The sequence below is a fragment of the Anabas testudineus genome, chromosome 10, assembly GCF_900324465.2.
Source record: "Anabas testudineus chromosome 10, fAnaTes1.2, whole genome shotgun sequence".
NCBI lineage: Eukaryota > Metazoa > Chordata > Actinopteri > Anabantiformes > Anabantidae > Anabas > Anabas testudineus.
In genome coordinates, this window is record NC_046619.1 from 130,006 (window position 1) to 140,000 (window position 9,995).

At 37.5% G+C, this 9,995-nt stretch overlaps 1 protein-coding gene across 1 annotated transcript in view; it reads right to left on the minus strand.

Moving 5' to 3' along the window:
- Positions 1-9,326: 9,326 nt before the first annotated feature.
- The window catches only part of LOC113166879 (casein kinase I-like), a 25,120-nt gene continuing 24,451 nt past the window's right edge, over positions 9,327-9,995 (minus strand). The window contains exon 8 of the mRNA XM_026367495.1: positions 9,327-9,995. This exon is cut by the window's right edge and continues 58 nt beyond it. The gene's annotated coding sequence lies outside the window, so the exon portion shown is untranslated.

The following is a 9,995-nucleotide window of genomic DNA, read 5'->3' on the forward strand; positions in this document are numbered from 1 at the left end:
AAGGTAGGACGCTCAGGGTTTAGCACCCTGATGCTAACTGTCTGTGATCTCTGAATATTAGGTAATGGATTGGATTGATATTATTGAATTGGATATTGTGATTTTAAATTGCACATTGGAAAGGTTTTTTTGTGTGTTGGATTTGGATATTAGTTAGACTGTGAACTAAAGATTTGGTGACCTATTTGTTGAAAAAGTCTGCCTCCCTGCAACCCTGACATGCTCTTCTCCACTGTGCCGGTGGCCATGCCACTGGAAACCTGTAGCATGTGGCGTCCTATTCCTATTTAGGAAGAATCACTTACTTCTCTGCCCTGAGATTACTGTTGTTACTTACAAAACCTAAATCCACCAGAGCCTTTTAGAAAAGGATAGAACTTAATTAACAAACTAAATTACATTGATGTAATGTTTGTATTAGAAACACACAGTAAGCAGTAACAAGGTAAATAGAGGAATGGGATAGATGGGTAACACAGGTACGGGAGCAGCAGCAGTAGAAGTATAGACATTCGGTTTCTTAAATCTTGTCTTTTTGTTTCTCCTAGTGCTTTTTTGGACAAGTACTTGCACTTCTGCACTAATATTATATTAACCCTACACTCTGCACAGCACAAAGTGTAACACTGATATAGGTTTGTACAATAGTGTTCTCATATGTACAGTATGTTCTCTCATTGTTTACTTCAATGTGGTCTTGGGTCTGAATATACCTTTAATACCTGAATGGATCCAAATGAACCTGAATCACATCAGTTCCAGCCGTGTCACCTCTCGGCTTCGACCAAAGCTTATTGTTGTGGTGCTGCAGACATCATCATCCCATTGCTGTCTGTAAACTGAGCCGCAGTCTCAGCGACCTGGGACATGGTTAATACACACATGGACACACATTTGTGCTGCTATACTTGTGTGAACCCTCATTCACATACATAACACATTCTCTAATGCCCAAATTGAACCCATCAGAACTTAATATCTAACCTCAATCATCACCTTCAACTTAGTTCTTTGAATAAGTGAGGAAAGAAAATAAAGCATATTTGTTTGAAAATGCTGTTTATGTATTTAATATGCACACCCCTCACACAAACTGGTGTCAGCTAGAAGAAATCTGTTTAGGGCTACATTTGAGGATGTGGCATAACGATCTTTATGTAGTATAACAGTTTTATTTTATTACTTTTGATCATTTAGACGTTTGCCACTTAACCTCAAATAAACATGGCTGAATAAGTCAGAAAAGGAAATAATCCATGAAAGTTATTATGTTACACAATTTCTGATTACAAACAATCATAGACTTCTTCTGACATCAATAATATTTGAAAAAAAAATTTGATCATTAAGATTGTGGAAGAAAGAAGAAGAAATTGTAATATTATAAAAGCAAAATGCCTATATATTATGCTGTCTTTTCTTGTCTTTTTCAGTAGTTTTTTCTTTTTTGCCATTTTTGTTATTTTCCTTTGTAATTTTATAACCATTCATAATAATATGATGCTCTGCTTTATAGTGTTACACCTATAGAAAATAGGTGAAACATTTTTCTGTAAGAAAATTTGGTCTTACAAGAACTTTTTGGATAGTCAGAATGACAAAGAACTACAATGGAGTTCATTTTTGACTTTTGGTTGACTGTAGTCTAAAAAAAAGGTTTTTAAGCAAAATCTGATTTAAAAAATTTAAAAAACAAGTCTGCCTGCAATAACTAAACTGGACTCCACATTAACTTAAAGACATTAACTGTAATACTGGACTGCTGCTGCCTACACAGCATGTAATCCCCCATATGAGGATGGGTTCCCTTTTGAGTCTGGTTCCTCTCAGGTTTCTTCCTGTTGCCTTCTCAGGGAGTTTTCCTTGCCACCGTCGCCCTCGGCTTGCTCATCAGGGACAATCTGATTATTATGATTCATACACATTCACTGTTCATGTACTGTTCTTTGGTTGTGTAAAGCTGCTTTGTGACAATGTCAATTGTAAAAAGCGCTCTACAAATAAAATTGAATTGAATTGAATTGAATTGAAAAACGACTGATAATCTAATAAATGACTTTAAGCTCCTTATTTTATCTGTTAATGAATTCACCAGAGACAGACAGCAGCAGGGGAGAACAAAGCAGTATAAATCTAAATCATAACTTAAAATGTGTAGTGTTTATGTGGACAACAGGGGTTTGTTTCACACATTATTATTTCAACCACCCACCAAACTGGCTGAAGCTGTCCTCAGATTGGCTGCTTTGTAAAAGGCAGGTGATATTTATCAGGTCACCTATGGCCACAAGAGTACCACATGTGGATGAAATGAGCTGGAAAAGCAAATTCAGTAACAAAGACAGTGTCTGATGTTTGCTGATGTTTACACGTACGCTGGAGAACCTTTGACTGGCATGAGTCAGTGGGGCAGTTAAACCACAGATCTATCAATTGCTTCAGGAATTATTCCCATTTCTTTGTTTGAGAAACTCTTTCAGCTCACAATGTTTCAGGTCATTATCCATCTCCAATGTGCAGTGTTAAAGTGAAAAAAATAATAATTTCATATTTAACACTCAGAGAGACTGGACCTTTATCTGCTTGGTGTGGCCATTAAAACTGTCATGCAGTCTGCAATTACCTCTGAGCCTCTAAAAATGGAAATTATAAAATGGTTAATGAAGAACTTTAGTTAAATCCCTTGGATTAAAGCAGAATGTCTACACTTTAATGACCCTGATTGTTTCATTTTAAATCACTGATGTACAGTAGCGTTACAGATGAGAATTACAAAAATGTGTCACTGTCCAAATACTCCTGGACCTGATAGTAGGTGTGCCTACATCAGATCACAACTATTGTGATCTTGCATAATTATTATTAGCATGAAAGCTGAAATAATCACCATATTGTTGTGCTTTTCTTTTTTCATAAACATCATAATCAGTTTGGTGGTGTCTGTCATATTTGACTAAATATTTTTTCTTATTAATAACTTCAATGGAGTCAATAGAACGGTGCACAGAACCATACATTTTTTCTAAAATTATACATCTTACACAGACAATCTTTGGTACACCAGTGCCCTATGGGTAAATTGTGATCATATCAAAACACACTGCACATAATACCACCATATAGTTATTTGGGTGGAGTTAGCTCAGTTAGTAGAGCAGTCGTCTTGTTCCTCCTGGCTATATGTCAAGTGTTCTTGGACAAGACACAGACACCCCAAAGCATGCGGCCTTCATCTACTGCAGCTGTCAAAACAACAATTTCCCCAAGGGGATCAATAAAGTATTTCATTATTATTATTATTGATATAGGTCTGAATTTGTTGATTTTTCAAACCCTTCTACTCTTGCATGTTGCGATTTAGAGACATGCTTCCAATTTGATAATGTTCAGAATGTCATTGTATAGGTCTTTTTTTTCTGCTAATAACATGAATTCTTATTCACAGTGTACTGAAAGCATGGTAGATAGAGTGCCTATGAAAAGTATTCACCCTATTCATAAGTCAGGGGATGGATACAAAAAATCTCCAAGGGACTGATCATCCCCAGAGATCAGTGAAATCCATCATCAAGAAATGGAAGGAATATAGTACATGTCTAAATCTGCCTAGAACAGGTCGTACACACAAACTGAGTGACCGTGCAAGAAGGAGACTAGTGAGAGAGGTCACTAACACACTGATGACTAGAGAGAGTTACTAGCTTCAGCAAACTGAAATAGGAGAGACTGTACATACAACAACTGTTGCCCAGGTTCTTAACCAGTCAAAGCTTTATAGGAGAAGGGGAAGGAGAAAGCTAATGTAGAAGAAAACTCGTGTTAAATCATGAGTTGAGTTAGCCAAGAGGCATGTGAAAGACTCCATGGTCAAGCGGAAGAGAATTCTTTCTTCAGATGAGACCAAAATGGTGATTATTGGCCATCAGACAAGTCGCTCTGTTGGAGACTGATCCACACAGACTCCATGCTGTGACTGCAGCCAAAGGTGCATCTATTAAATACTGACCTGAAGAGGGTGAATATTAATGCAAACACTGATTTCACCTTACATATTTTTATTTAATTGACATTCCTTTGTAGAAGCCTGTTTTCACTTTGACATTAATCAGATATTTTCAGACATTTTTAACTTTTATTGACCATGATTGATTTATGTCAATAAAAGGCCAAGGCGGTGAATACTTTTATAGGCTCTGTACAAGGCCCCTGTGTAGCATGATTAGTTTGAACTTAGATTATGGTTATTAATTCACAAACTGTGAGATGCAAGCAACCTGTTCTTGGTAAAACAGAGATGTTCACCTTTAGACTTGCAAAACATACTAAAGACTAATACCAATAATTACAACTTGTGTGTTATGGTAACAAGACTGTGAACATCAGCTCCACCTTTTAGCTATTTAAAAAACAAATGAAAAACTTTTTCATCTTACAAAAAAGTGAAAACTTGATGTACAAGAAGGGACATGTTCCTTTTCAGCATGTGCTCAACACAAACATAATACACACTGTCAATATTATGCTGACAATAATGTCTCTTTAACCAGACTGGCCAGCTTAGCAGTTTATTTTGCTTCTCCATCCTTTATATTTGTCCAACGATGTATAGGTTCTATGGTACCTGTATACATTGTATTGTATTACTTTATTTCCATCTGTCTGTTTTTGTCATTGTCTTCTTGAGAATATAAGCTCCACAGTTCTTGCACAAACTCAATTCCAGGAAACTTGTCTTTTTTTCTGAAATGCATAAAATGTGTAAAATGTTCATTTATTTATCTGACAAAAGGACAAAGATTACCAGTGTTTCATCTTAAGTATATTTTCTAAATATAAACAAGTTGTGACAAAGGCAGAATGAAATTAAAAAGTTAACTTAATGTCCAGGTAAGACTGTTCTGTGTGGTTCCAAATTAGGTTATTAACAGGTGAGGTATTCACAAAAAGGCATAAACGGAGCATCCACTAAAGCTAAGTGTTTGTGTCAAGCTTCATGAGAGAATTGTCAATAAGTTTGAATAGAATATTTCTCAACACTAGCTACGTCTTTCATCATCTACATTATATAATACTATGATGATATAACTATTCAATGATGTGTGTGACCTTCTAGGCCTCAGCAGCATTTCACAAGAAGCTGTCATTCAGCTGTGAGGAATATAGCCACATCAGCTTGTGAGAACTTGGGAGAAAAACATGGCCCCTTAACACAATCCATCAATGCATCCAGAAAGGTAACCGAATTACAACAGGAGAAAGCCATAAATCAATTAAAAAACAGGCCCAGAGAAAACACGTTTCTGGGCCTGAGCCTATGTAGATCCGCTGAAAGTGGAAATTCTACAGCTAGACAAATTGACATTTCAGCTTGTCTTACAAACGGACGTCGGTTCTTCACGAGTGTTAACAGTGAAAGGTGCAAAGCCCTTCATCTGTAATAAAGGAGACATATATAGGTATATTACAACTTTAGAGAGAAAGAGCAGACAATGTCAGGCTCAATCTACACGTGCTAAAACAGCATGGCATTGTAGACATACGGTGTACTGTGGTACACTGTATAGTGTCTGACTGATCTATCTGCAGTCCAGATCTTTCTCCTATATAAGATGGTTGGTGCGTCAGAAGAGGAAATTCGTACAACAGCGACCACAAACTTGGAAGTGATGAAATCCTCGCATCCAGTAAGAATATGAAAATGCAAACTGCATAACTTAAGCTGGTCAGTAAAACACTGACAATCTTTCTCACCTCATTTTCTCTTCTTTGTACTTTTGTCAGATAAAGGTTCAAGTGAATACACATATCAGATTTGTTTCCTTTTTTTTTTTTTTTTGTCTTGTCCAAGAGACCAAACCTTTCTACAAGTGGGATGTATTACATTATATTGTTTTAGACAAAGCTCTAGATTTGTTTGCCTGTTATATAGATATTTAGCATTTCTTGGGATCACTCCATCAGCTGGTCTTAATAGTCATGCCCTGATAAAATACTGTATCTGCACACGCACCATGGCGTATGAATGCCAGAACATGAATTTTTAGATTACTTAAAGTGCCGTATTATGGCCCTTTTGGGGCTTATAAACAGGTCCTTGAAGTCCCCAAAATGTGAGTGGAAACCGTCACGCTGAAAAGCCATGTAGATTATTATGAGCTGCAGGTATGAAAATATGCGCGAATTGAACCTCTCCAAAGTGACAAGTATTGCGCCTCACACCCTCCTCCGTTTGTCAATGCATCTGTGACCCAGTAACCGAGAGTAAACAAGACAAAACACTTATTGTTGTAAGACTTACGACTTAAAACTTTGAATTACAGCCAGTTTTAGGTCACAGACAGTGAGAATCAGTCCATCTTTGAGCTTAGACCTGATATTATTCCAAGCATCCACAAACTGGTTGGAATATACACGTACATATACTGCATTGCTCCGAAACCAAATAAATCCAGTTTGTTCAGATCCTGAGAGAATGGAGGAAGAAGAGACTTCTGAGTTTGTCCATAAATCCCAAAGGTGAGCAGTGTCCGTGCTTTGTGCTCTGCCACTGTTTTGCTGTTTTTAGAGTGAGTCTGCTGCAGCCAGGAAAACAAATGTCGGAAAGTGTTCGGCCTAGGTCATCACGGGCAGCATTTTGACCGAGCCTGAGCAGGAATTGGGTCCCTGAGAGTTGACATAATATTTCAAGCACTAACCACTCGGGACTGATTCCCACAAAATGTTTAAAAAATAAATAAATAAGACGCAGTGCTCTTCTCCTGTCTACATGTACCATAGAGTCACATAAATGCACTAAAATTACCAAAAATGTGATTTTACATAATATGGGCACTTTAAAATAACTGTCCTTAGCAGTAGCTGCAAATAATTTAACTTAGCTCACCTTAACTGGAGCTCAGTGCTAACCTGTTCAGAAGACATCTTGCTAAGTCAGTGTACAGTGGCAAGAAAAACATTGTGAACCTTTTGGAAGTTCATGGTTTTCTACATTAATTTGTAATAATTTGTGCTCTGATCTTCATCTAAGTCACAACTAAGTCACAACAACACAGTCTGCTTAAAATAATACTACACAAAAATTATATGTTTTCATGTTTTTATTGAACATAACATGTAAACATTCACAGTGCAGAGTGGAAAAAGTATGTGAAACTTTGGACTTAACTGGTTGACCCTCCTTTGGCAGCAATAACCTCAAGCAAACATTTCCTGTAGTTGCAGATCACACCTGCACAACCCCGATCTGGAGTAATTTTGGACCACTCTTCTTCACAAAACTGTTTCAGTGTAGCCCAATATTCTTGTAATGTCTGGTGTGAATGGCTCTCTTAAGGTCATGCCACAGCATTTCAATTGGGTTGAGGTCAGGACTCTGACTGGGCCACTCCAGAAGGCGTATTTTGTTCGGTTGAAGCTATTCTTTTGTTGAATTACTTGTATGCTTTGGATCATTGTCCTGTTGCATCACCCATCCTCTGTGGAGCTTCAGTTGGCGGACAGATGGTCTTACGTTTTCCTGCAAAACGTCTTGATAAACTCTGCAATTCATTTTTCCCTCAATGACAACAATCCGTCCAGGCCCTGAGGCAGCAAAGCAGCCCCAAACCATGACGGCTTCCTCCGCCATACTTTACAGTGGAGATGAGGTTTTGATGTTGCTGTGCTGTGCCTTTTTTTTTCTCCACACATAGTGTTGTGTGTTTTTTCCAAACAACTCAATTTTGGTTTCATCTGTCCACAGAATATTTTGCCAGTAGTGCTGTGGAACATCCAGGTGCTCTTTTGCAAACTTCAAACATGCTGCAATATTTTTTTTTGGACAGCAATGGCTTCCTCCGTGGTGTCCTCCCATGTACTCTATTCTTGTTTGATGTTTTCCTTATTGTAGATGTGTCAACGAAAATGTTGCATGTGCCGTAAATTTCTGCAAGTCTTTAGCTGACACGCTGGGATTCTTCTCTCTACCTCATTCAGCATTCTGCGCTGTGCTCTTGCAGTCATCTTTACAGGGCAACCACACCTAGGGAGAGTAGCAACAGTGCTGAACTTTGTCTACAAATGGAGAATCTGTCTTACCGTGGAGACATGAACATCAAGGCTTTGGAGATACTTTTGTACCATTTCCAGCTTCATGCAAGTCAGCAATTCTTGATCGTAGGTTTTCTGAGAGCTCTTTTCTGCGAGGCATACTTCACAGGCAGTGCTTCTTGAAACCAGTAAACCCAAAACTGGTGTGTGTTTTTCAAGGGCAGGACAGCATTCAGCTATACATCTAATATCATCACACTGATTGGACTCACGGTTGGCTCACTCCTGGCTCCAATTGGCTCCAAGTCATTAGGCCAGGGGTTCACATACTTTTTCCACCCTGCACTGTGAATGTTTACATGTTATGTTCAATAAAAACATGAAAACATATCATGTTTGTGTACTATTATTTTAAGCAGACTGTGTTTTTCTATTGTGTGACTTAGATGAAGATCAGAGCACATTTTAATGCACACAAATTAATGCAGAAAACCATGAAATTCCAAAAGGTTGACAATGTTTTTCTTGCCACTGTACATCTTAAAATCTGTTCAGGCTCTAGGCCGTTTTATGTCTGGCACCCAGTGACTGGACCTGTCTTGCTGGTCAAATACACAGCGGGCAGACAGGTCCAAACAAACAGAAATTTTGAAAGAATTAGCAGGCTGTAGTATTTTTTTGTCCGACAAGCTAATAGTTCAACTTAGCATGTTTCTTTAATGCCTGATGACCTATAGTGGTAATTTTATTATTTTGTATAATAAATTGTTTAAAATGTTATACAAGCTCACATCTAAAATCTAAAAGATTTACTTACTGATCCAGGATGAAACTATCTTGTAACCACACTTTAAGTACAAATTTGAAACCATGATCAGTATTTGTTTACTTGGCTGCTGTCTATTGCAAAGTCTTAAAATTAATGGGGACAAAGTCATCATGAGGAATCTTATAGAACTCAGTTCTCATGTTTGTCAAATTTTTCACAGCACTGTTAATTAAAAAAAAGTTAAGACATTCTTAAATATGCACCCTGTAATGATCAGTAATTAAAGGTTAACTGTTCAATTATGACACATTATCATGGAGAAAACATCAGCAATAAGAGACTTAAGAAACTTAATGAAAAACTTGAGCACACTGTGAAAATACCTAGATATCGATTTAACCAACAATGCCATTTGTGTTACATGAACAGATCAGCTGGATTTGATCAGACAAATCAGATACAACAGGTGCTACATATTCTCTAGAAGTCCCCATGGCGCAGATATTTCATAATAAATTGTGCTTGGAGGTCTGAGTTATGTAATGTTTTTATTGGTATTTTTGGAGAAGACCATAGGTTTTACAACAGATTTATTAATTCAGAGCTCTAGAGAGAGGGAGAGAGCCAGAGTATTATTCTATCATCGACTGTTGCCATCAGCTGCTTATATTGTCAACAGGCAAACTCCTAATCACCATAGGGAGAAGAGAAAAAAAATGATTTAGTAAATAACATCCAGGATTGCATCATTCAATTTTTTTCAGAAAGAAAAAGGGGAGAACAGTTCTCAGGTATACATGTTTTAACATTTTGGTAAAAGGAGCAGTGAAATAATTAAGGAGTGAGGAGGGGAGGAGATGCTGAGATGTTTCCACTGGGAGAGAAAAAACAGAGGGTGAGCTGACTAACAACTTTAGTTTCCAAAGAAACTTTACAAAAAGTAAACACTCGAAAGAGGGACAGACAGGGATGGGGGTCATGTCTACGGTGGAGGAAGAGGGCCACAGCCTGCACATCCCCTCCAAGAAAAAAAAAAAAGAAAAAAAAAGAACAAACCAAAACAAAACAAAACAAAAAAAAAAAGCCACCTTTCTTTCGGAGTGGAGTTTTATAATATATACATTTCCATTACATAGATAGCTATTATGGAAGGAGAGACACAGACTTTCTGTTTGTCGCTTGTCCAGAAAGAGATTTG